Below are 27,921 nucleotides of genomic sequence, written 5' to 3' on the forward strand. Positions count from 1 at the left end.
TGTGACCTATCAATCAGCAATCCCCGAGCCTAGGTCTCAGAGCCTGTTACCTATAAATTTGCGAGCCAAGGTTCACATAGATTCAATGTTAGTTCAATGAGCGAATCATTTATTAGAGAAGATATTTCATTCTCATCGATGTATGCATCGTTTTCCATATTAACACCTTCTTAGTGAATCCCTCTGCATGCAAAGCACCTGTTGTCACTCCTCTAAACAATATTATTGCAACCTAAAGACAAGATTTACACATAGCCTATTTGCATGCGAGTCATTAGTGTGGCCCATAAGTTCATGGTTCATCTACGCTCCTACCCTTAGATGTGTCAGTTGGTGGACGTTTTTGTGATGTTTGTGTAACCTGCAAATGCCAGGTCATAATTTAGTCAAGGGTAACTGCCTTTCAGCTTTAATACTACAAATATTCGTTGTTCTGCACTAATAATGTTTGTTGAGGATTAGGAGAAAGCGTTTGTTCAGTTTGTTATGCACTATACCAAGTGCCATACAGTTTGTGCAGCCATATACATTATATATACTGAAGTATGTTAATGTCCCATTCATTTAAAAAAAAAAAAAAAATTGGGGGGAATAACAGGGATGTGGTATGAAACCAGTCACGGTTCAAATGACGAACAACTGGAAGTACATCTGTCCGTATAAACACAAAGTGATTGCAGTTTTGCCTTATATTTACTTTCTAGATAGATGAACCTATTTTAAAGTGAAGCTATATTTTCTTTTTTTAGACTAGTGCTGACAAATTTCTATGCGGATTTTTGGTGTCAGAACAGGAGTTCTCCCAGAAGTCCAATCTAGCTTTTACATTTGGTGTAAAGTGATATGAGTGTGGGTGGGCTTGGTCAGCCTTGTTTATTGAGACATTCTACATTCTACTCTTTGAGACTTCTATTTACATTAAAATCCTGCATCTCCTTCTTTGTGAAAGTCCATTGTTAGTGCTGTGACAATTAGGGGTGGATTAAGAAAAAGCCTAGTTTAACCGATAGTTTCGACATACACCCCACACTGGATCAGCCAGTATAATTTGTTAGTTGTAATCTGAAGGCTAACCTTTTCTGAGAGGCTCATTTACAAGCATTTAATTCGGTTTTTATTTCTTGGCTGTAGAAACCTATTGTGAGCTTTCTAGACGGTGTCAAATGATTTAAGTTGTGGAATGGAACCCACTGAGTATTTTGGGGGAACTGGGCCATTCTATCCTGTATCTTGTTGCTTGTCGGTGTAGATGTTTCTTTGTGGAGAGTTTGCAGTGAGTTGCTTTTCTTGTGCATATCTTCTTCTTTGGGCTTTGTTGCTATCCGATCTTAGCTGTATGTACTTTCAGAGTGCTTACGGCAGCTTGTCTGGTGGGAGAGGCGGCAGAAAGTCCTGCTGATTGTTAAATAGACCAGACTAAGTTTGACTTAGTCTGGCAAGGGATCAAGTCACAGGAATTGGTGGTAGCTATCCTCTGATGGGAGGATGGTGTCCTCTGCAAAAAACAGGCCAAGTCGTCACTGTAGTAGGTCATTTCAGGGTGAATGGGTTAGCCATGTTGAATCCCCACCAGTATGCTAACCCCACACTTGGCCCACTCCAATTTGTACACATTCCCCATATACATTTTGTGACTGAAATGACACCAGCTGTGTGTTTGCATTTTTCATGGGAACTCTTGGCTGCAATATTATTGCATGCATGGTCTCTACGTTATTGACCTCATCAATTATGGTGGTCTGTCATAACTCAAGATGGCCAGGCCATAAATCATTATTACAATGTCATAAATTATTGTGAGGGTCACACATCGTTCTGTCAATCATAATTTTGTGGCAGATCATAATTCATCAACAGTTGACAGGTCCTAAATCATTTCTACCATATATCAATCAAATCCTGTCATTTGCTTGTCAGTTATGACACCTTTCTGTTGTTGAGGCCATCCTCCATGCCGCTTTTTTGGGGGTCATAAAGTTTTTGTTGGTTTTTCCTTAGATCATGTGGGGGGATGTAAAAGCCTCTTACTGCTGTTAGGCCAGCTCGCTACCTTATGTGTTCATTTTGTGGGCTGCATCAGTGGTTCTGGGCTGCCAGTGGCGTGCTTCACTTACTCCCTTTGTCGGCTTACTTACCCTGCCGTAAGGCACCCCTGGATAGGTAGCCTTCCTCAGGCACACTACCCTCTGGTGTCCCTTCTTTATCAATCCACGTACCCCTTAATCCGCTCGCCTGCCCACTCAGCCCTGTAACAATAATGCTGTTCTGGTGTGGTTGGGGGGAGGGGGGGTGTCTAAAATGTTCTGCTCTCTGCCCCTTCTCCACGAGTGTACTTTCTTCAGGGGCCACGATGTCCTTTAAAAAAAAAAAAAAAAATCCCCCAGCGGAGGTGCAGTGGTGTCCCCTTCCCCCAATAGTGGGATTCCAAAAGTTACCTGGCTCACCAGCCTTTGCATTCCTTTTTCTTCCCATGGGAGTGAGCAGGACGCCCCCCCCCCCCCATATTTATTTGCTGCTATGGTGCCTTAAACCGGAATATGTGTCCACAGTGGCTGTTATGGCGACTGCCCTTGAGGCAGCCTCTGCCAAACTCTGCCTAAATGATAGACTGATGGAACACAAAGGAGTTGTAAATGTACAAAGAAAGTCTGTAAAGGTAAGATCACCAGATTACTCCATGTCACAAGGGACACAATTTTCCAAGCTAGATCTTCTGGTTTACAAAAAAAAAAAACCCCAAAAAAACCTGGTGCTTACTGGGAGTTGTAGTCCTTTATTCGTTTCAACTTAACCAATTTGACTAACAAAGCTGAAAACTAGGATTTGTAAAAGGTTTAACCGGACTGTAATGTGGTATAAACTTGTAGGAAGCTGGCTCTGTATATACTATAACAAAGAAATGTATTGTGTGCACAGAGTCCAGTGAATCCCCAGAGGCTTACAGAGGCTCAAGTACATAATACTAAAAGCTCTATTTGTGGTAGTGCGGTCGACCAGTTAGGCTTATAAAAGAGCTGTGTTAAGCATTTGTTGTTCACACACAGTCAAAAAGTCGAGAACCCTCGAGGGGCTCAAAAGGAGGACCCAACGGCACATCCAAAACCAACTGTATATACCAACAGGGAAAAGAACTAACAGGCCGAGGATAAAGTTTCAAAAGACCCTGAAAAAACCAAAGCATCAGGCCCCCGCCAACCTGCAAATTACGCCAGAAATACTGCACCCGTAGTGAAGCAACTGACAAACCCAACTGAGCCCCATCCTGCAGGAACTGCATTACCAGAAAGAGGTCAGCCTCAGTAGGATCAACCACCTTACAAGCACACCAGGCCGAAAAAGCCCTCCAATGCCTGGTATTAGAGAGAATCATAAGAGGACCTACGAGAAGCCTGCAAGGTCACAGCCAACTGTTCAGGGACCCCCAAACCGGCTAAGCCCCTCGGCTCAACTGCCATGCCGTCAAGTGCAACTTCCTTAAGGTGCCCAGGGGAGAGCCAGAAAAACAGTGGGGATGGAACTACAGGAAGTACCCATTCCAGGTAGCTCCTTAAGTCCAGGAGAGAAACAATCGGCATGAGCCCACCTGGGGACACTTAAGACCTCCTGGGCCCACTCTCACTGGACCCGAACCAAAAAAGCTCTGACCAGCTGGAATGGAGGGAAAGCGTAAAGCAGGCCCCTCAGGCCAAGGGCAGGTCAAACCATCAATTTTCCATGCTCTGGGACACCGACCCAGAGAACAAATCTGCCCCACTTTCACATTCCCCAGGTACGGTGACAGGTCCACCTCAGGGAGGCCCCAACGAACCACCAACTGGCTGAACAAACTGGGAAGCAGGGAGAAATCCTTGGATGAGGGAATGTCTCTGCTCAACAGATCGCCTTGTACATTGTCCACCCCGAATGTTTAGAGCAGACAGCCCCAGAATCCAGTCCTGAGCTCACAGGAAAATGTCTCTGGCCACCAAGTCCAGGAATCTGGACCTGGTCCCCCATGCCGGTTGACATAGGACTTCACCACCAGATTGTCCATCTGAATCACCATGATCTGCCCCGTAGAGAATCCTGAAAATGGAGCAGAGCAAGCCAAATGCCCCTAATTTCCTCCAGTTTGAAGACATCCGGGAGTTCCTCAGAGACCAGCACCCCCTTGAACCTGCCCCGGTCCCTGCCATGCCCCCCAACCAGACAGGTTGACATCCGAAGTCACCACCAGCGGAGCCGGGGGCGACAACGAGACCCTGCCCAGAAGATGATGCTGGCAGAACCACCAGGAGTCACCCTCCCAGACCTGGTCAGTCATCCTCAGCAGAGACAACAGATTGTGGGCCCCTGGAGATTACCTCGACAGAATCCAGTTGGCCAGGTTCAGAAGGTGAAACCGGGCCAAAGGCACAAGAAACACCACTGAAGCCAAATACCCCTGCACCCTCAACCACTCCACCACCGGAGGAGCCTCCTTGGACATAAAGGCCAGATTCTGTGCCTGCAACGAGACCAGGCACCTCTCTGACAGAGTAACACAGCCCGCTAGAGTCTGAAAACGAGCCCCAATGAAGACCATGTCCTGAGATTGGGCCAAAGAACGCTTTCCCCAGTTCACCAAAAATAGAGTCCCTGTAGAACCTCCAAGACCCTTCTGACCTGAGTGACCAACAGAGACTGCTCCACCGCATGAAGCAAAAGATCGTTCAAATGGGGAGGAATGAACACCCCCTCCGCCCGAAGAATCACCTTCAGTGGTGCCAGGACCTTTGTAAAGACCCTTGGAGAAGACTTGAGGTCGAAGGGGAGAACACAAAATTAAAAATGGGTGCCTCCCACCACGAACCTCCGGACTTGCTGAGAGTAGTCTGCGACAGGGATGTGAAGATAAGCATCCTCGAGATCCAAAGAGGCCCAAAAAATTTCCTGGCTGGACCAGAGGAATAACTGCCTGAAAGATCAACATTCGGAAGTGAACAGTCTGAATCCAGGAGTTGACCCACTTTAGATCCAGAATGGGCTGAAAACCTCCAGAGACCTTCTTCACAAAGAAGAAAATAGAATAGGCCACAGTGCCTATTTTTGACTCTGGCACTCTGCAAATGGCCTGTTGGGAAAGTAAATCTCAGACCCCCTCCAACAGTGCCAACTGTTGGAGCCTGACGGCCAGCACAGGAGTCAGACGAACTCCCTTATCCTGGGGAACCTGCCAAAAGTCCATGTTCCACAGTGTCCAGGCCCCGAGATCTGAAACGTCCAGATGCCAAACAGGAAGGAAATGCCTGATCCTGCCCCATACAGGCAAAGACCCCCCCTCCTCCCGACTGTAATTGTCGGTGGCCCTTCTTGGCAGACCTCTTAGGAAGCATGCTTGGGAGAAAAACGAGGCTGGAATCTCCTCCTCCGGAAAGACTGACGATACTCCTGCTTGGGGGAGGACCTATTCCAAACCTTACCAGAAGAAGCACCACCCTTATAAGGCATGGCATGTTGTTCCATTGCGGCCAGCAGCTCCGAACACTCTGAACCATCCTGCACCGCCATGGCCAACTTGTCAAAATCCTGTACCAGGGACTGAGACTAATAAGTGGAAAACCGGCTCACCCTCATGGCCAAGTTCTCAGCAGCAAAGGCTTTCTTTTTTTTTTTTTTTGAAACCGTTTATTGCAATCTCAAGAATATACAAGTATGGGCCTACAACCTGCCGGCCGCTAGAATGACAGGAGCATATGACATACATACCAGAACACTGGGCGGTGCAGAGAAGCAAAATCAGGAGGTATCAGCGTCGTGGGCCACATCACTCTGACCCCACAATACGGTTTCATTTTATACACACAACACAAAAACCACACCCGCAAGGCAACCCGCAGTCGAAAGTAACAGCACGTGCTCCCCGAATGGGGGACCCCAGCCATCAACAGGAGTCTAAAGAGGGGAAAGGGAACAGATCGAGGACTGGGGGAACTCCGTGTTCGGGGCTATGGAAAGGAGTCAACTAAGGGGACGGGGCTGGTGAGGCCGCAGGCAGCAATGGTGGCGCGCAGATACCCCCGCGGTAGGCGTTCCAGGGGCCCCATACTTTCACCCATGCCCCAGGCTTACCCCTCGCCACATACACCACCTTTTCTCGGAACATGCACCAATCCATGTGTTCTTTCCAGGCCGACACCGCCGGGGGCCTCTGGGATCCCCACAGTTGAGCAATGTCACGCTTAGCTATCATATATCCCAGAGTCACCCATCGCGTCTGCGGAACCGAGTAGTCAGTTGGTTCCCACACATTCAGCAGGCATCTCCTCGCTTCAGGCAGCAGCGCGACATGCGCAACCACTCGCAGGACCTCATGCACACCACGCCAGAATCGCTCCACCTTCGGGCATTCCCACAAAATATGCAAAAAAGTCGCCAAAGCACCACACCCACGCTTACACAACCCATCCTCAGCATAGCCCATACGCAGAAGCCTTGGCCCCGTCATGTAAACCCGATGGAGTATCTTAAGCTGGACGAAGCGAAGGCGAGCCGGTATGGCCACCTCCTTCGGAGAGGCCACCGCGGAAATCCAGTCTTCGTCGTCCAACTCCAGCCCGTCGGCAACCCAAGCCTCGCGGAGGCCAGTCAGCAAGCCCGAGCGATCATTAATCAATTTTTTGTAAATGAGGGAGATCGTGCTGTCCGGAACATGGCCATCCAGCACTCTATCCTCCAGGGGGGAAGACTCCGGGATGGAGGCGACGTCTGGGAAGACTGAGCCCAGCGCGTGACGGACCTGCAAATACCGAAAGTATTCACTGCCCTGCAGCTGAAACTCCGTCTGCAGCGTCTCAAATGTTTTAAATCCCCCCCCTCGTCCAGAGGTCCCCCACTTTACTGATGCCGATCGTGTCCCACTTCTCGAAGCCCTTCGAGGTCCACAGGGAGCCCAATCTCTCAGACGCGTACAACGGTGATGCCCGGGTCAAACGGTCCTTCCACCCCATAGCTGCGTTAGCCGCGTGCCATACTCGTACCATGACACGCGTAGGTCCCGTCAGGCGGGGTCCGGGCGCGCCAGAGTAGAGCGCTCGATTATAGTCGCCACCAGGCAGGAGCATCTTGTCCATTTCAAATGCCGGGTTTAAGGCGGGCCCGTAAAGGCCATGATTAATTGCTGCTAGCTGGGAGGCCCAGTAATACCGTTTAATATCCGGGAGGGCAATCCCCCCGTCGTACCATGGGAGCGTCAACTTCGCCAGGGCAATACGCGGCCTCCCGTCCCAGAACAAGCGGCGCTGTAGACTCTCCACCTCACGGAAGTAGCGCGCCGGGACTAAATCCATAGTATTCTGGAGAGCGTACAGGAAGCGTGGCAACGACATCATCTTAAACAATGCCGCCCGGCCGAGCGGCGAAAGCGGCAGGCGCCGCCAGCGCGCGACGTCCTCCTTCAAGCGCTGGAGGGGGGGAAGCAAATTCCGCTCGTAGCGGGCCTCCGGGTCCAGAGTAATGTAAACCCCCAGGTACCGAAACCCCTGCGAGGCAATCTGGATCGGACAGCCCCGCGGGAGGACGGGAGCCTCCCCGGAAAGCACATACACACATGATTTAGCCCAGTTGATGACAAGGCCTGAGTTGCGGCCGAATGAGCGCAAAACATCAACCAGGACAATCAGTGATTTACGCGGGGAGGCTAGGTACAATAGGATATCGTCAGCGTATAGGGACACGCGGTCCTCATACTCGGGGGTCCAACGGAGACCACGGATGGAAGGGTGCCACCGCAGCCACTCCGCCAGGGGTTCCAAGGCCAGCGCGAACAGGAGCGGCGACAAGGGACAGCCCTGTCGCGTGCCCCGTCCCAGCTCGAATGGGACCGATACTCTTCCATTCACCACCACCTGTGCCAATGGGCCCGAATACAACAATTTGACCCAGCTGATGAACCCCGGGCCAAATCCAAACTTCGCCAGCATAGCCCAGATGTATGGCCACTCGAGCGTGTCAAACGCCATGGTGGCGTCTAAGGACGCCAATATGGCCGGCTCCCGCACAAACGGGACACGCGCGAGCACCCCGTGCAAGCGCCGCAGATTAAGGGCCGTGTTGCGATGGGGAATAAAGCCGGACTGGTCTTGGTGGACCAAATCGCCCACCACGCCGACCAGCCGGTTGGCTAGCACCTTGGCGAGGATTTTGGGCTCCGCATTCAAGAGCGAGATAGGCCGGTAGGATGTAACCCGGTCTCGAGGTCTCCCTTCCTTGTGGATCACCACGATTGTAGGCAGACGTTGGTCCGGCGGGAGGGAGCCCAGCGAGTGGGCCGCCAGGAACATCGCACGGAGGTGGGGTGCCAGTACATCCGGTCGCAGCTTATACAACTCAATAGGGATGCCGTTCGGGCCCATGGCCTTGCCGGATGCGACCGAGCGGATGGCGAGGGCAATTTCGTCGGAGGTAGGAGCGGCATCTAACGACACCCTGTCCTCCACCGAAAGGGAAGGCAGCGCGATATCCCTAAGCAGGGCATGGTAGTCCTCCTCCGAGCAGGGAGAAACCGGGGAATACACCTCGCGGAAATAATCCGCGAAACAAGAGACAATGTCTTCTGGCTCGGTGACACGCACACCATCCATCCTCTCAATCAGCGGGACCACACGACTCGCTCTCTCCTTTTTATCCAACCATGCAAGCAGTTTACCAGCCTTATCACCCACATCATACAGTCGCCCCTGTTGCTCTCTATAGAGGCCCCTGGCCGCCTCCGTGACGAGGGCCCTGTAGGCCGCCTGCTTAAGTTGTAGGACATGTAGTGCTGCGTCCGTCACCCCACCCTCTAGATCACCCTCCAATTCAGCGATTTCGGCCTCCACCCGGGTCACCTCCTCCTGCTCGCGCCTCCGGGCATGGGAAATAAAGGAGAGGGCCTCCCCTCTAAGAACTGTTTTGAAGGCTTCCCACAGGGAGATAGCCGAAGGGACAGACCCCACATTCTCATCGAAATACCGCTGCAAGGATTTAATCAAATCAGCGCGAATAGTGGGGTCGCGCAGATACCAGGCATTGATTGGAGCTACCCTGCCCTCCCCCCTCGGGAAGACATCAACGTGCAACAGGAGCGGGGAGTGATCTGAAATACCCCGCGCCAAATGGCGCACCTCTCCTACCCTCCCAACATAGGCCGCAGGGACAAGGACATAATCAAGCCGTGAGAGGCTACCATGGGCACCCGAGTGGAAAGTGTACTGCAGCTGCGTGGGATGTTTTAAGCGCCAGCAGTCCACCAATCCCAGTGTATCTAAGAAGCCGGACAGCCACGCCTGCGCCCGGGGGAGGTCCCTAGGGGGGTGACGATCCACGGTCCCAGAAACCACCGCATTGAAGTCCCCCCCCCCAACCACCAGAAGCCCCCCCGGAAGGTCAAGGAGGAGGCGCCCTAAGTCTGCAAAAGTCGTAAACTGTAACCCCGGTGGGACATACACTGATACAAAGACAACTACTTTACCCTCCATTCTCCCCACTAAGACAGTGTAGCGTCCCCTCTCATCATGGCGCACCTCGTCTACTTCCAACGGGAGCGAGTTCTTCACCATGATGCCCACCCCCCGTGAGCCCGACGTGAAGCCCGAGTGGGCCACCAAGCGATAGCCACGTCGATTCATGGCACAAAAGGAATTACCAATGAGGTGTGTCTCCTGCAGAAAGACCACATCTGGTGAAAGTCGTTTCAAATACTGCAGGACCACACCTCGCTTAATCCTATCCCCCAGTCCGTTAACGTTCCAGGACAATAAAATCAGGTCCCTACCCCCCATCACATACAGAAGCCATCATTCGTCCCCCGGAGAGCACCTTAAAAACACCAATACAATAAAGGGTTTGCCTTGCGGTAAAAACGAACAACACCCCACCCCAACCCACCCATCCCAACAGAACTCCCCCCTCCCTGCACCCCTGCATGAGCCCAAACAGCCCCCCCAAAGTGCAGTGTGCCTGTCTCCCCATGAATGATTAAACTAACTAGTCCCCCAGAGGAGGAGGGAGAGCCCCCAAGAGACCCCGTACCACCTCCACAGGAGGGAGACTTAACGAACAGTCAAAAATGACGACAATGTTGTCCAGAGCGAGGCCTACTATTAATCCCTCAGTCCTGATCCGGCGAGCCCTCCCCTCCAACCGCGCCCCCCCGGCCCCGATCCCCGGGCAAGGAGTCCAACCAGTCCCCGGCCGCCTCGGGACGATCAAAAAAGTGCGTGCGGCTATCCACCTCCACCCGCAACTTAGCTGGAAAAAGCATCGCATACTTAAGGTTCAAGTCCCGTAGACGACGTTTGACTCCGAGAAAGCTCAGTCTCTGCTTCTGGACCGCTGGGGTGAAATCAGGATAGAAGTTTACGTCCATATTGTCAAGTCTGACCGGTCCTTGTTGCCTATAAGTCTGAAGGATAGCGTCTCTGTCCCGAAAGTTGAAAATCCGGGCAATGATAGGCCTCGGAGGGGCTCCGGCCTTAGGTCGTCCTCCGGGAACCCTGTGGGCACGTTCCACCGCAAAGAATTTACTCAGCCCCCGGGGCTGGAGATGGGTGAGAATCAGGTCCTCCACAAACAGGTCCGCCGCCGCCTCCTCACGTCCCTCCGGTACCCCGACAATGCGGACATTGTTCCTTCGGGCCCGACCCTCGGAATCCTCCAGTCGACGATCCATCAGGGCGCTCGCCTGGCCAAGCCGGCGCACCTCCTTTTGGAGGGCCGCCACGTCTGCCGCAAGGCCCGAGGTGGTGTGGGCCAAAGAATCGACCCGGTCATTGGTCTTGGATAAATCAGCCCTCACCAGGCCAACATCCACGTGGACCGAGTCAATCTTTTGCGCCAGTGTGTCAAAGCGCTGGTCCACCGAGGCCTTCATCTCGGCGATAGCGCCCATGACATCTCGCAGGGTCAGATCCGCGGGCAGCGCAGGAGCATCAGTCGGGTCCTCAGGAGACCCACGCGGCACCTCGGGAGATCCCTTCTGGAGGGTGTAACGGTCCATGCTGTTGGACTGATGGGCTGCGCCACGGCGGGTCGATTTCACCTTTGCCCGGTCGCCATCTTGTTTTGAGGACATGGTTTCAGTCCCCAAATCGTGCCAATCACCTCGGAAAGGGCCGACAAACCAGTTCACGGGCTCCGGGGGGGGGGGGGCAGCCACAGGTCCGCAGGACGGATCACAGCCGGCGGGCCAGCAGGGCACCCCAACGAGGCCACACCACCACACACCGCCCCGCAACCCAACCTCGCCTACACAGCAAGGAGGGTGCAAAAGCGAAAGTGAAAGCGCGGGGTACGCGAGTCGCCCAGCCCTGCCCGCCGCTGTTGATCACTTTGTCTCCGGATCGCCCCGTAACTCCAATCCGGGGGGCCGGCGTGGAGAAGGCCGCAAACCTCAATCGGTGCTCCCGCCGGTGTCCGAGGTCCAATTTGGAAGCGGAAAACGGGTGACACCTCAGCTCGGGCTCACCAACACAGTCCCCTCATCTAGGACAGGATACTTTCAGGATTTATGTAGGAGGTCACGGAGGTCCTCGGGAGCCTCGCACCTACGCGGCCATCTTAGTTGCGCGCTAGGCTCCTCCTTTCAGCAAAGGCTTTCTTAATGCCCAAATCCACCTTCTTGTCTGTGGCATCGGCTGGGGTACAATCGTCCGGCTGAATGGCAGTCTTATCAATTAAAGTAGGCAGAATCGAGTCCAACTTCATTGTGTGGGGCAAGGGGTCATCCCCTTCCAACAAGTAGAGTTTCTGGAGAAAACGTGGGACCTGGACCTTGTCCACCTCTCTCCATTCCCGCATCACCATCTCACGAATTTGGCTCTGAAAAGGCATGCCAAACCAAGAAAAGTTTACATACTGGGGGAAAAAGGTGCCCTCTGTCTTCACCATGCTGGGATGGAGGAAACCCCAAATTGTCCTGGACATGTGCTAAAATGTCCCACATTTTCTCCTTGGAGACATATTTCCCACCAGAGGAGGTAGAAGGTCCCTCCCCATCTGAAGGGGATAACTCCACCCCGGGTTCCACAGTCCGAGGACAGGAAGCGCCAACAAGCAATCCAGGACTAGCCTGTAGAGTTTTGGAGATGGCCACTTCAATCATGCCCTGAACCTTCCCTGCACATTAGGCATCTCATCAAGGCCTTGAACCCGAGGCTGTTTCAGGGGTACTGAAGACTCATCCGAGAAGAAGTAGGACACCACATTGTTACGTTTAAACAACCTCTTGTGACCCATAGTAGCAGAACACTAGCATTCAAACACCGCAGCCCCAGAAATAGTCCCTGGGAAAACCTGGGTCAAACCAGTGGGGCCGAGCCACATCCCACCACCAATCAGGAAAACATGAAACACCATATAAAATATCAAAAACGGGATCAAACCCGTCCTACCAACTCCAGTATGCCTCGTTCCAGCTGCACCACGACTTGGAACAGTTTCAGGCACCAGTGGCCTGCCAGACTCCATCACGGTGCTCACACTCAAGTGCTCCGGCCCTCGTGAACAAGGAGACCCAGGATACAGCTGTATTTCCGGAGGACTGCCGCCCACTGCTCCGTAGAGGCTGAGATCCATGTTTGAAGACCCTCCGGCACCGCCACGGAGGGGAAACTAGAAGGCAAGTCTCACTTGGGAGACAAAAAAGAACAGGAGGTGGTGGAGGCAGTGCTGTTTTTATAGGCTTGGGGTGGGTCTTGGGGGAGGCAGAGGGCCTCATGGGTTAAGAAGGAAGGCAAGAGAGGGGGCGGGAGATAATGATTACGCACTGAAAGACTGAATCCAGAACAATTGTTTTGTATAAAAAGTTGTTACTTTGTTATTTAATTTTAAAACCAAGAACTCAGTTGCAGGTAAGTAAGTTTCAAGAGTAGTAATACTTTTCAGACTGCAGTAGAAATAGTTTTCCAAGGCAGTAAAAATGCTTTTCAATAATAGAAAGACTTTTATATGGTCAATCAAAAACAGTAGCAAACTTAGCAGTTGTAACAGACATTTAAAGGCAATATGAGAAATGCAATGCAATCCTAGGGAAGGAAAACAGTTGTATGCAGTAACCGGTAAGTACACAACTTACTCTTCCAGCCTTCCTGGTTTTAGACCAACACTGACCATGGTTCAGTTCAAGGTAGGTACAGCACCCACAGCGACAGTGGGGCGGCTGGTTGCAGAGGTCACTGAGTCCAATGTTAGTCAATGGAGACTGGGGGCACCAAACAAGGTGCAGATTGCAGGTAGGTACTCGCAGTTTCAGGGCACAGGCCCCAGGGGTTAAGCCAAGCACAGTGGGGGCACAAGGCAGCACCAAAGCTACACCACCACCAGCAGCACATGGATGGCAGAGTGCAAATTAGCGTCGGGCGCCCAATGTTTTTCAATGAGGGTTCTCAGTCGCACAAGGAGGCTGCAAGCTCGGACCAGGGAATGCGAGCAAGGTGACCGCCAGCTGCACAGGTAAGTTGTGATGCAGGAGCCGGTCTGGGCACTGTTGGCTGGGCTGCCCAAAGGTGGGAGGCTAAGGATGCAGGGGTGCCTTTTGGTGTCGGATTTTCCTTACCAGAGCCAGTTGCGTTCAGGGGGACCCTTCCTGTAGTGGCTGCAGGTGACTTTGTGGGGTCGAAGAGAGGTCAGCCACCAATGGAGCCCAGGTCTGGAACGCTGGGTAGACGTCGCTGTACAGGTAGATCACTCAGACTCGGTTTGTGGGCATTGGGTGCAGAGTAGCCAGGGGTCGCGGATCCACCGGGATCCGGAGTTAGCATTATCTGGACAGGCAGGGTCACTGTCCAGATCTGATCTTTGTTGAAGAGTGGTAGTGTTCCTGGGGTTCTTGGAAGTCGTTGGCCACAGGACAGGCGTTGTCTTCTTCGAGGGTTGTTGAGCATGTACTGGCAGATGGTAGCCAATAGGCTAATTGCCTTTTAGGGTGACTACACCCATTGTATGTCCCCTCCCTTTGGGGTGGGGGCATCCCCTAGCCAGAGCGGCTAAGATCCTTCCATTCAAGATGGAGGGTTTTCTAAGGAAGGGGTCACCTCAGTCCAGGGTACCATAATGGTGGTCCTGGCAGTGAGGGGACATAAATCTCCTGACTACTTATTTTACCACTGGCCTTGCTCCCATAAGTGGGGCTTGGTCAAGGGGTCGGGTATCTCCACTGGCTGGAGACAACCTGGCTAGCATATGAAGGGCAGGAAGCCTTTGTGGCTCACAGCCCTGAATGCTGTTCCTGCTTAGGGGTAGGTGAGAAGCACCTCCACCCCTAGCAGGCTTTTTTCCTGACCCACTAGAGCACAAGGGCTCTCACCTCAGGGGGTCAGAAACATGTCTGTGTGTGGCAGGCTGGTGCATACCATTCGGCTGTACACTAGGGTGCTAATCGTTTTTCATGGGGAATCTCTAAGATGCCCTCTGAGTGCATTTTACAATAAATCCAACACTGGCATCCATGTGGCTTTATTGTGCTGAGACGTTTGGTACCAAACTTCTTAGCTTTCAGTAAAGCCGTCATGGAGCTGTGGAGTTCATAATGGCAACCTCTCAGCCCATGTTCTCAATATGGCGTGCCTGAACTTACAATATCTAAGAATGCATTTGGACACGAAAGGGGCATATTGCTTGTGTAACTATGCCCTCACCTGTTGTATAGTGTACTCTGTCTTAGGGCTGTGAGGCCTACTAGAGGGGTGACTTACCTATGCCACAGGCAGTGTTTGTGGATATGGTGCACAGATGTATGCCGTCGTCTTCAGTTTTGCCTGCACCAAAACAGTCTGCAATGACAGTGTGTACGTGTTAGGTGATGTGTCTCCGAGGATGAAACAATACATGCTGCAACCCTTAGAGACCCTCTCGGATTACAAAACTCTTTGTACCAGTGGTACCTTTTACAAGGGACTTTTAAAACGGCCAGAAATGTGCCAATTGTGAAAACAAAGGTACATTTTTGGGAAAGAACACATGCCCTGGGAACCTGATTGGTAGAGACCTAGGGCATATTCAGTGAAGGTGCATCATAAATCTGGCAAAAAGTGGAGGTGGGGTTACTGCACAGAAACCCACTTTCCTACAATTCTGTGACCTGAAAAATGTCTAGTAATGAAGACTCTCTGTTGTGGTCAGTTTAAGAGTTCTTTGTCGTTGCCCTCAGTTGTGAGCAATATGGGGTAGTACTTTATTCAGAATCGTCTCATAGAGCGTCCCAACTTAACCAACATTCAGCAAATTGTGAATTGAGGTTTCCAGTTGTGAGCGGCAAAGTAGGTCCTGTGTGGGGAGGGAAGACCTAAGCTAGAGCGTTCCCATTGTGTGGGTGTAAGATGGTTGAGGATTGTGATTCATGTATCAAGTTTAATAATGTAATGAAAGTGTAAGCAAGAGTGCTTGCTTACTGATTTTCACAGTGTTCCCTTTGCCAATGTCTCATTAAATAGAAGGGTATTCTTTTCATTAGGATATTTTCTGGTAGCCAGTAAAGGTGGTGTTAAGCAGCTTTGAGACAGACTATGTAGTGAGACGAGGATTTCTATGCCAATGGATTGAAGGAGAACTATGCATAAAATGGATGCATGAAGACGCCTACTAAATATTAGAAACGTATATTCTTACTAACCTTTGCTAGGGCCCTGTTGACAAAGTCGTTAATTGGTAGTAATGTCAGTCAGAGCAACCCTAAAGGAACTAGAAAATACAGTTCTTTAGAGAAACCATCAACAGAAGATCGAATGTAGAATTGAGAGTGGTTCTGTTTTGCTGGCATTGTGCCCTTGCATTGCCTTGAGGACAGCCTGCATGATTGTTACATTTCCTTCTGGGGCCGATGTTGTGTGTTTTGGTTTGATGTAAACTTGTGAGATTGCATGCTGGAAATATGTGATTCAGTAGTAAAATTATAAATACAATTCCTGCGAATGGTTTGCTTTTGTGTGGATGGGTGGGGATGGAAACTGGGAGGGTTGGATATTTAAGCTAAAGTTAAAAATAGCCAGTGGAAAGATGACTATACATTGAGTGCCATGTTGACAACAGCTAAGGGGTTTAGGGAAAGGACATATGTATAGGCGCACTGTTCCATTGATCCTGCAGATCGTGTATGGGGAAGCCCTGGTGACGCATTGAACAAGGACCCAGTGCATACAGTCTCAGTTTCCTAGGTCCGAGACACCCAGAATTAGTCCTCTGCAGATGCAGGGGCCCAGTGTGTGAATCGCCTGTAGATGACTGGGGCAGAAACGCTGCACTTGAATAGCCAGGGGATCAATGATGCTTCCCAAGAATGTAGGGCAAGGACCGAGTTCCAGCATCCTTTGGGGCCAGAGGATGAATGGGAGATTGGCATGGAGCTCACAGCCCCAGGCAATTAATAGGACAGACAATCGCCAATCTATGGAGTGGTAAGCCATCTGTCGCTGTTCAAAACTGAGAAATTGGGTCTGGGGGACACACACTCACTCAACACTCCACATTCTCCAAGTGAAAGGGATGGGTGTCCCTTAATATATTTGGTGGTATTTCTCTAGGGTCAATTTGATAAGTGATATTTGAAATGGAAGAGCCAAATTATCTACAACTGTAGTTTTCCCCAAAATCGGTCACTGCTGCTAAAGAAGAAACTATTCTGCATTTGTGTGGGAATACGCGAAATCGTTGTCTCTTGCGCTGCCACATTTAGTTGTGTATTATACTTTTCCTACCAAAAATGGAAATTTACTTGAAATCTTAGCTACTGTGGTGAAATGCATATACGGGCATTCTTTGTCAGCACGCTGGAGAGTTTTTGTAACTCTGGCCTGGAGGAGAAACTATGTTGACCGCAAACTGACGGCTGCCTCGGTTCTTATGTTCAGGAAGATTTGAAGCCAACCCCTTGATTAATTAGAATTCCAGACCCACCGGTGACATTCGGGAAACTGAATTGTGAGCCTCCTCCAGTCAGACACTGTTCGATAGGATGTCTGGCCTACCGACTCGCACTGTAGGTATTTGCTTTCAAGAGGAAAGTTCAATCCTCCAAAACACACACATTCCACAGCCTTTTAAGCTTTAATAGTTTTTTTAATGAGTTAGCTTCACACCTTCTGCCCTGTGAACTCTCACGTGGCATTTTCTAAAATGTTTGCTTCCCTTTGTAAGTCTCTCTTTCTGCGTTGTCTCTTGCACCAGTCGGCTCCAAAATTCTTGATAATTGCAGTGGCATGCAAAATTTTGCATAGCTACTGGCTGGGCCTGTAACACAATGACCTTATCTGCCTTGTGTTGCCACCCGAACTTAGCATGTTGGAACATTTGGCCCATAATTTTAGTGGGAATGTTTAATAACAGTATATACTTACTATTATGTATTGGTATAACATTCTCACCAACTGCACTTACTCTGCTTGAATAAAATGTAAGAGATTTCTTGTGGTCCACGCGCAGATCTGAGGTTCCTTCATGCAGCAGCGAGCGAAAAGAATGGAAGGAAAATGCCTCCATAGAGAGACAGTTTACTAACCGCTTAATTGAGGTTAAATATCGGATTTAGCTACTTTGTGCTTTGCTTCTGTGCTGAAGATTCTCGATAAGGTCTGGGGAGATAGATAGTTTATAATCTCGACACCAGAATGGAGTTGAGTGAAATTGTTGCGGGTTTCCTGTAAATCTGAATCCTAAGGTAGAATGTAGCTGTGTTTTTTTTTTTTTTTTGGTTGCTTTTTTTTTTTTTTGGGGTGGGGTGCACAGTTTGTATTAAATCTACGTGTTTAGTTAAATATGCTTTTTTCTCCATCACTGCCTGCTTGTTGGAGTTGACACCATGTTGACATGAATGCCCATCCCCGACTGTGTACCGGGTCATTTCCAACTACCTTAACTAGTAACTAATGCAATCAATAGTGTTCTCCACCTAATGGCCACACTCTCATCTGCACTGCATTATTATATAATTGATCTCCCTCTAAGTGAATACTATCACGCTTTTCTGAAGTAAAATGAAGGGACGCAGTCATGATTGGCTAAAACTACTCTTTCAGCTAATCTCCTTTACCTAGCTAAGCCCCATCAGGGCCTGGTTGTGAATGCCTTTGTGGTATCCTAAGTGAATTATGGTAAGTGTGTACTTGGGCCTTCCAAATAAACTTGGGCAAGGTATAGGCCTTGGTTTGCCTTGTGTTCTGTTATAATTCCTTCACTTTCAGTGTATTTACCAGATTCGCTGTTAGTGTTATATCATTCATTGTGTGCCTTTCTTTAGCCAACATTTCAAACCTAGTGTATCCAAAAAAAACTCCCATATGGTAATCTGTCAGTATTTTTCTGCCAATGAGAAACTATTGGGATCACATGGAGCAAGCATGGTGATCTGAAGTGACCGGTTGCTTTCCACCTGTTGTCCCTTCCCAATATCCTTTGCCCACTCCGGGTGAGTAGTGCGCGTTATAAATGCCTATGATTGATTGATTGATTGATTATATTTGCCTCCAATGATCCATAGGCCCCCAATTGGTCTCACATCCTGTGATGGATCACACAGAACCTTCCAGAAAGATTTCTAGACCTTATTTCTTCTTTAGTGGCCTGTCTTTGCTGCTGCCATCACATTCCTATTTATTTCCCACCCTACCCCTCTTCCCCACATATTTGCCCCATCCATACATAGGTACCCCAGAGGCCTCCCATGGGCTGAAGCATGTAGTATGCCACCCATGAGGCCATGCAAAAGGGATCTACAGGCCTGGCATTGCAGCCTGTGTAAGTTGGTGCATGCACCAATTAAGAGATAGGTTTATCATATCGAAGGGTCACTATACTTAAAACCTATAAGTCACCCCTATAGCAAGCCTCTTCATATTCCTGAAGGCATGGTGCGTGGTTCTAAGTGAGAGGGTGCCACTGCATGAGCGAGCAGGATACCCCTGCAGCCTACTGATTCCATTCTCCTTGTTTGTTCGTGCTGTAGCCATTTATGACATATAGAGTGGCATTATGCGACCGCATGATGACCAACTCTAAAACGGCTGAAAGTAAACCTATCGTGTTTGGTGTCAAACATTGTGGATTCATAAATCCACACCGGTAACCATTGTGGGAGGTATGATTCCACCCCTCAGGAACGAGCATTGTGAGGTACCTGGCGTTCCCGGTATCAGCCTTCTAGTCCCGGGCATCCCAAATTGGTTTCTGCTGACCAGAGACGCATTTCTGCCCTCCTGCTGCTGAGCAAAACTCGAGCAAGGGAAGGCAGAACAATAGGCATCATGTCACAAGGAGGTGTGACCACCTCCCAGACCGGATTTAGTGTATTAGGCCTGGGTGGGTGCGCTTGCCAGCGACCGAAAGTCTACATGTGGGGCACATTTGGTGTCCCTGTGCATAGTCCAGTACAAACCAGCCCTAGGAGCCGTTTGCTCTTGCTCTGGCGCGAAACTAGACAAAGGACATGGGAGTAACCTCCCCACTGTCCTGACCCTCCCCTGGGAGTGTCCCCTGAATCTGTCCAACCCTCTCCCTTGGGTGCAAAAGGTCTTACCTGGCTGTAGGACCCTCGATTCAACGTGGACCAGATTCTGATCAAGAAACCACTGACCTTCGACCGTCTGGACACACTGGACTTCGCTGGCCTCATTTGAGCCTGACTTCGTCTCCCACTCCGTCCAAAGCAGGGTCTGTGCCTGTGCACCATACAGGTCTGTGGAGCATCAAGGACAACTGAAGACATCTCCGTTGGAGTGAATGAAGGAGTCACTCACTTGCAACCGCAGGCACCCTAATGCAACTGACTGGTCTGTTGATCCTGAGCTACTGCGGAGTCCGAAGGCTCCAGCAACACAGGAGGTGGGTTCCACGTCCCTCGAGGATCAAGCTGCCCTCTCACCAAGTTTGAGGTCAGGATCCCTCGTGGGGGCTGCAATACCAGTACCCTTGTGTACTGCATACATTTGCAAGTGCATATGCTTGTTTGCCCTTCCAAAACAAGTGCACTGGGCTCCGAGTAGGCCAGACCTCTACCACCCTTTCCACCAAAGAACTTCGGCCTCCTCGCAGTGAGTGATCCATGGGCTGTTGCTTTGTAATTCTGCTTGAGGTCTTCTCGCGGCTCCTGTGCCTGAGGGTCCTCGAGAGTCACGACTGCTTTTCTTGGGCTCCCCTGGTTGCTCAAAGTTTTTACTGACTCCCATGTGTTTGGTGAGTCTCCTGGACCTTGCTGGTCCGAACCGTAACTCCTCTTGACCATCTTCATGGGTTGCCGCTGCCAAGGCTTGCTGCTGCTGCTCCAGCCAGACACCGACCCCCTCAGCACTCGACATCCTTTGTGGGCCAGCTCGTATCCGGCTCCTTGTCGTCCTCAATGTCTCCTGGTCCAAAGGTTGCATATTCAAGAACCCCCTCAACGCACCTGAAGCACCTGAGATCGGTGGGCATTCGTCCACCGAGTCCCCAGTCACTCCAGAGTGACCCAGACTCTGTCCCCTCTACTTTCAGGTAATCTTCACCAAGAATTCAACTTTGGATTCCAACGGACACTTTTCTTATTTCCCACAGTGGCATTTCCTTGAAGTCCTTCATTGAGATTGATGGCTGTTTCCGACACCACTTCAGCCCTCTGCACCTGGCTTCCCTGGGATAGGTAACTTGCGTACTACGGTATCCATGGGTGGGGTAGCTCTCCAACCTCCTATGATCCAAAGGGCTTCCTCGTAATCCACTGGGAAGGGTCCTTAAACTTTAAAACTGCAACCGCGACTTTCCCATTGAATTGTACTTAGCACGCGGTCGTGTTCTCACACTGCACCCGTCCTCCGTGGGGTCCATACTTGCTCTCCTTGGGTATTTCCTTGGCGTCCCAGCGATGCAACACCCTTTAGATAATGTCTTGACTCAAGTCGTGGTTCTTGTACCACTATTTTAGTATATGGTTTGGTCTCTCCCTGGAGCCCACTGTGTATTAGTGCTACTTACGATTGTTTCTGAACTACAGTATTGTGTGCTTTATGTTTATCTGTGTGTAGCAGATACTGTGAGGTATTTAGAGTGTGTTATTCTAATAAATACATATTTTTATAAATAGTGTGTGGTTTTCCTTTCATTTAACCAATACAATAAGGTTGCGATCCGGTAAAACAAGCTGCTTAACATTCCTTCAAGACTAAGCCTGAAGGCTGCTCTCCACAGCTACCTTTTGAATAGCTTTCTAAGATTATCTTTGACCACTTTGACCTCTTAAATCACCATAAGGTTTGTTTGGACTGGTGCAAGGTGCCCACTTTAATTAGTGGACATCATATATCAAGCCAACTTCTCACACCATTCCTACTACAATTGATCTAACAACTTCCACGAAGGCACCCAAAACACTCTCTGCAAATCCGGAGGGCCAAGGTGTTGGACTTTTGCCTTACCGGTCTATCTCATAGCTAGAGTGTCCTGCCGTGAATATCTGTTGTATAAACAAAATGAATCATAGTTGCTCACCTGAGGACAGTGCAGGCAGAGTCACTGCACCTCCCAGTTAACCACACTGAGACGACACATCGATAAAGCAGAATGTAACATTACCTACCATGCTAAATGGCATACCTTAGGATGTCGCTACACCACTTCTTACCTTTCCCACAATCCCATCACAACAAACCACTTATTCTCGTCACACTACACCGCACATTATTGCATAAAACAGTAATCTGCACCACACCTCACAAACCCCACACATTTTCAAACACCGCACCAGCACACACCTAAACTCATGACCGATATTGTAGTACTACATTTTACCTTACAATACCAGACCCAACACACTACATTCCGTACAAGAACACAGGTTAGACAGTAGCACATCAGTCACATTGCACAAAATTAGCCCCCATGAACATGCAACATTATATCACTCGGCAACATTGCTGACCATACCTTCATACACGTCCACAGTCAACACAGTGCTAATACACAAAATGACATTCGCTATTCTACAATTCACTTTACAATTCTCAGGGTCTGGTTGGTAATGCCTTTGTGGTGTCCTAAGTGGATTATGGTAAACTTGTGTACTTAGGCCTTCCAAATAAACTTGAGCAAGGTATAGGCCTTAGTTTGCCTTGTGTTATGTTGTAATTCTCACTTTGAATACATTCACCAGATTCACTGTTGGTTGTTGGCATTTCATTCCGGACAAGAACACAGGTTAAACAGTAACACATCAGTCACATTGCACCAAATTACCCCCCAGGAACATACGACATCCCATCACTCGGCAACATTGCAGCCCATACCTTCGTACATGTCCAGTCAACACAGTGATAAAACACAAAATACAATTCACAACACATAGCAACATTTCACCTTACAGTGCTCCATGGCACATGTGATGATATATCTCACCAGACAACACTGGTGGTCCCACATCAGCAGGCTCATCCATCCAACAATGCACCGCCTAACTAACACCTAAACACACATAATAATACTAAACCGCCCCCGTTGTCATGGCCCCCTTCTCCACTCTTCTCTCTGCTCTTTCCCCTCTCCCACTTCATCATTTCTCCATTTCCTTCCCCCTCTCTACCACACACATCACTGTACACTAGTCAGCCATAGGACTGTTTTGGGCCAGCACATGGAAACACAGTCCCCTCAATGTAGAAGGGTCCTCCTTGATATGTTTTCCAATACGACCAGTAATTTTTGGACTATTGGTCGAAACGTCTGAGGCGTTGCAGGGACTGGGTGGGAAGAATAGACCAGCTGTGCATGATTTTGGTGAAACTAGCCTGAGAACCTATTATCTGCAGGTTTGTTTTTCTCTTGACTGTGGGTCTGCCAATAAACCCTTCCACCCCCGGAACCCCACTTCTTGCCCCCTGTTTATTATCCAACATCAAAGAGAGTACCACCAAGCAAACCCGGATATGCAGACATGCACGTACCCTACATCCTACAACAAAGCCAGTGTCCCAGCTGCATACTCATTCCTGCATGCCTGCAGGTTGCATGGTATGTTTCTGCATCTGCTCCAATCCTTTATTTTTTTTCTTTGGTGATTATTCATAGCCAGTCGTCATTAGCAGTCTGGTGAACAGGGAACACACAACCATTAATGAAATGTCAAAAGCATGTCCGGGAAATACACATTAGCCTAGTAGGGACCAATATTCTCAAGACGGCACAGTTAAATTAAGAACATAATTTTGAGAAACTGCATAAATTATTAATGCTGCTTTTGCACGGAATCAATGTTAGGTTATGTTAACAGAGTTTATAACGCACACAGCCACTCGAGTGTCCCGGCGCGAGCCCAAGAGAGAAGACCACAAGAAAGAAAAAGCAAAAAGAGGGAAACATTTCAGTTAAAAGGGAAAGTTTTGAGTTTCTTTCTATATTGGATGGGATCCTGCAGGCTGCGTAGGTAAAAAGGGAGAGCGGTCCAGGCCACAGCGGCCAAATAGGCTAGAGAACTGCCACCTTTCCTTTTCAGGCGGAATCTGGGTGTAATTGCCCTTAGCATATTAGAGGAGTACACGTGCCTGCTGGGGGCGTAGAACTGAAAGCGCTTCCTAAGATAGACAAAGCCATAGTCATAAAGAGCAGCATGGGCTGTTACCAGGGGTTCAGTGACTAAATATCGAGGGACATAATATAGAATGCCCAAAATATCGATGCCAAAATATAGAAGGACAGAATATCGACTCCCTATCTACAAACAGGTAAGTAGTAAAATATTGATTCCAAAATATAGAATGTTAAAATATAGTTAGCTAAAATCGGTGCTTAATTTGTGCCGGTGCTTTCCGGTGCTTAGCACCGGCACTTAATTATCAGGGCCGGGTCTATGCATCTGCTGCACACGTCACACATTGCTGTTTTTTTAAATTGACCATAAGTCTGTACTCGGTGCATGCAGCCTCAGCGTGTTCACTGTGAGCCACGGCGCGGTTAACAGTGTCTGATTGCGGATGTGTGAGACACTTCTTAATCACCTCGCTTGCCCTGAGGCTGAGCCCAAGTCCAATTCATAAATTATGTATATGTTGATCGTGGTGGCCGCGCGCTGCGGCACTTCGTTCACAGTGCAGTTTTGACCGTTGCAGTGTTGCCACTTGCAGTGACACTGATTTATTTGGGCGGGCGCCGGGCTGGATTTTGGTTATGGTGGGGGGGAGGGGCTGTGCGCGCAATTTTTTTTTCACATGGCCACGCCCGCCCCCAGCATAACCACCGCAGCTCACACTGCCCACCACGAGTCATCATCGTTGTTCAAGTCAGGCGACCTCCGACCGACGACTACATTGAGGGAAGGGCGGGCCGCCTGTGCAGGCATCGATCGGCCAGTAGAACAGTGCAGTACTGTATGGTAGCAAGCAGCACCAGGCCGCGGCGGCCGCCTAATCGTACAATCGGTTTTTCACTGACCAAAGGCAGTGCAGCCAGTGTGTGTCCCTGCCGGCCGGCTCACCACGATTAACGAGTAAAGGTAAGAAGTTGAAACTTTACTAATCCTCTTGGAAACCAGGGTTCGAGTCTCGAGGTCGCGTCCACATCCTGTGATTCTGGGCAAATCACTTACTTTCCCCGTGCCTTAATGTGTAATGTAAATACGGTGCTATGTAAAGTGCTCCAATACCTTCGGGTCGAGTTCGCGCTATATAAATTTGCAACAAAAAAAAAAAACATGATAAATGCTTCCCACGGAATCTGATCGCTCACCAGCGTTGCAAATCTTCCTCATTCTCCAAAAACTGTTTCCCATCCGTTGACATCCACGACCCACCCCCGCCAAAAGCCCCTGATTTCACCCTCCTTTGAGACTCAGTAGTCTGACGGGTACGAAGAGTCACTGAGCCGTGGACACCGGCATTTTTATAATTTCGAAGGCAAATAACGCACATTTGCAGGGCAGCTTTAAAAAGCCCTACCAAAACAAACCTGCTTATAATTTCCTGGATGAATCGCTCTTCTCCACCCCTATGGACGAAATGCCCCATCCTTTGATCTCCTGGGGGTGTCCAGACCGAGCACAGGAAGGCCCCTCCCACCTCGGCCCCACACACCAGTGAGTGCATGGATGTGCCCCACCCCCACCCTTCCAGTGTGAAAGATATGTTATAAACATACTTGGTCCTCAATGCTCTCGCAGACTACATCATGTGATGACTGTGGATCTATTTTTATACCCGGCTGAGAGACAGCAGCCTTGACCCCGGGATGTTGCTGGTGTTCTCGCTTCTGAGGATGCTCGCAGCACTTTCTCTTTCTACTCTCTACTTCCACCAGGCCTCCACCCCCTCCGTCGTTATCTTGAAAACACGCATTTCCCCTAATTTCTCAACACTGTTCCTGCTGGGAGGGCTCTGCTTACCGCTGGCAGGAAGCCGGTTTGGCAACCCGGCTGTGTAAGTAGCCGCTGCGGGTTGCAAGCATCACCACAGCCCTGGGGTACAGTCAGGGCCGGCTTTAGTTCTGGTGGCGCCCTGTGCGATAATGTTTGTTGGCGCCCCCCCCAATGAGCACCTCCACCAGGGAGTCTCTCACTAGCACCCTTTAACATTGACGAAGTCTCCATAAACACACACTCTCTGATGCATTGAATTTGTTATATAGCGCCACTCATACCAGTGTAGGGTGTCAGAGCACTTTGCATCACACACACATTACACAGAGACAATCATACGTGTGTAAATCAGTGTATAGGAAATGTTACATAAGCCAAAAGACAAAGTGTAGGAGTCACATGTCATCCATACTGGTAGGCAGTATAGTTTAAGAGTGCTTGGTGTGGAGAAGCACACACTCCGAGTCGAAAAAGAAACAGCATAGTTGGGAGTTCTTTTTAATAATAAGAATCGATTTCTAGCCAAATTAATCCTTTTTGCAACATTAATCAATGCTCTAATAATATATATTTTGCAGTGTGTATGCAGTTCTAGGATGAAAGTTGATAGATCACTATTCTATATCAGGGCTTTAAGTTAGAAATTGCAAGTAAGAAAAGGACGTTTCTTTTGAAAGCAGTAACCTGCTGATCTGTGTACATCATACGCACTCTGTAATCTACTACACGTTCTTTGCAGCAGGCATATTAACCCTCTGCACTAACTTCACATAAGTCAAAACCTCAACTATGCAAAATGCTGATCTCTCTCCAGGACGATAATTAATCACAGGAGTTATCTTGACATTTAAGTGAGGCCTGGTAATTGCCGGGGTAGAGAAACGCTGCAGCAGGTGCTTCAAAAGCGTAATAAAGGTTCAAGCACGGCGCCCCCAGGAAGCCAGCACCCGGTGCGGTCGCACCGCCCTAAAGCCGGCCCTGGGTACAGTCAGCAGTGAGATAGATGCAGCATGACTGTGGTAGCAACCACAGGCAGGCTCAGAGCATCACCACAGCCCTTGGGTACAGTCAGCAGCGGGGTCGATGTAGCAGCATGTCCGTGGTAGCAAGCAGAGGCAGGCACCGAGCATCACCACAGCCCTGGGGTACAGTCTCTGTGCTAAGAAACGTTACTCTAGACCTGGGGACTCACCCAGCAATGGGAAGCAGCAACCCCTCTAGAGCATTCATAGAGGCAATGGAGGGATGGTCAGCAATGGAGTGAAGGCACTGACGTCTTACAGCAGCAACAAACATTACCATACTTCTGGGTGAATAGTCCACAGTGGAGTACCGCAGCCCATCTATGGCAGCACGGCTGCAAGCATTGTGAATTATTAGAATCTTGTTTAAAAAGATTTGGGGTGTGACTTTCAGATTTTTCGACAATCACGCTGGCATATCCAGTTAAAATACATCAGATGACAAAGGCGTGGGGTTAAGGGCAGTGGAAGGGGATAGTAGTATAGCTCCAGGGAGTACGTTATAATAAGTCCAATTGTTTATCATCTTTTTTTAATTGTTTCTCTAATAGTAATCGCTTTAACGGAATACTAACTATTTATGAATCCCAAAGCCCTTCGGCCACCGGAAGTGATTTTATTCAGCTTATCTGTTTTGACTAGTGTTTTCACAACATTTTGGTTTATTTCTTCACATAAGCTATGTAAAAGTTGTATCTTTGTCATAGACTCAGTCACTGCATAGACTCTTATTAAAAAGGGCATACCCTACCCCAGTATTGTCCTTTTCCCCAAATCAGCACATAGAGCACTGGAATTGTCCCTTTTCAATGCATTAGTGATTTCCGATAATTTATTCCAAATTTTGTGCTTTAAATGCACTTTTGATTGAATCTTTTTCAAAATGTTCTCAGGGCAGGAGAAACCTCCTATCAAAACTTTATTATGAGGAAGGCTCCCTTGCTGAAATTCATCTGACTTTTCGCAGTGCCAGTTGAGGATGTGGGTGGAGCTAATACAGGAAGTGGGTGGAGCCGGTGGAGAAAGTGGGTGGAGCCAGAGAAAAGTTGGTGTGGCCTCCGACAAAGATTTGAGCACCTGCACTTCATATTTTACAAACTAAGCACTGGCTAAAATATCGAATTTTTTAAATGCATTAAAAATAATATAAAAGTAATTAAATATTAAAAACAGTTAAATAAAACATACATAATATAAAAAAGCTTAAAATGTAAACATGATAAAAGTAATGTAAAAAAAAGTAGAGATTTTGTACGATAGTGAGAGAGAAAAAATTACTATTCCCACTCCAGTGAGTGCAACAGTAGGGAAAACGTTGGATAGCGTAGGGGTAAAAATTACTATTCCCACTCCAAAGAGTGCAACAGTAGGGAAAGCGTTGGATAGCGGGAAGGTAAAAATTACTATTCCCACTCCAAAGAGTGCAACAGTAGGGAAAGCGTTGGATAGCCTAGGGCTAAAAATTACTATTCCCACTCCAAAGAGTGCAACAGTAGGGAAAGCATTGGATGGCGTAGGGGTAAAAATTACTATTCCCACTCCAAAGAGTGCAACAGTACAGAAAGCGTTGGATAGCGGGAGGATAAAATTTACTATTCCCACTCC

General features: G+C 49.1%; 1 protein-coding gene across 4 annotated transcripts in view; it reads left to right on the top strand.

The window, feature by feature from the left end:
- Positions 1-27,921, top strand: part of TAGLN2 (transgelin 2) — a 303,419-nt gene that overhangs the window by 50,754 nt on the left and 224,744 nt on the right. Inside the window, exon 1 of one of the 4 annotated variants that reach the window (XM_085637504.1) lies at positions 24,174-24,436. The exons of the other annotated variants lie outside the window; for them this stretch is intronic. The gene's annotated coding sequence lies outside the window, so the exon portion shown is untranslated. Of the gene's footprint in view, positions 1-24,173; positions 24,437-27,921 lie in introns of those variants that run through there. 4 annotated transcript variants of the gene reach the window in all.

This window comes from Triturus cristatus, chromosome 12 (assembly GCF_964204655.1).
Source record: "Triturus cristatus chromosome 12, aTriCri1.1, whole genome shotgun sequence".
Lineage (NCBI taxonomy): Eukaryota > Metazoa > Chordata > Amphibia > Caudata > Salamandridae > Triturus > Triturus cristatus.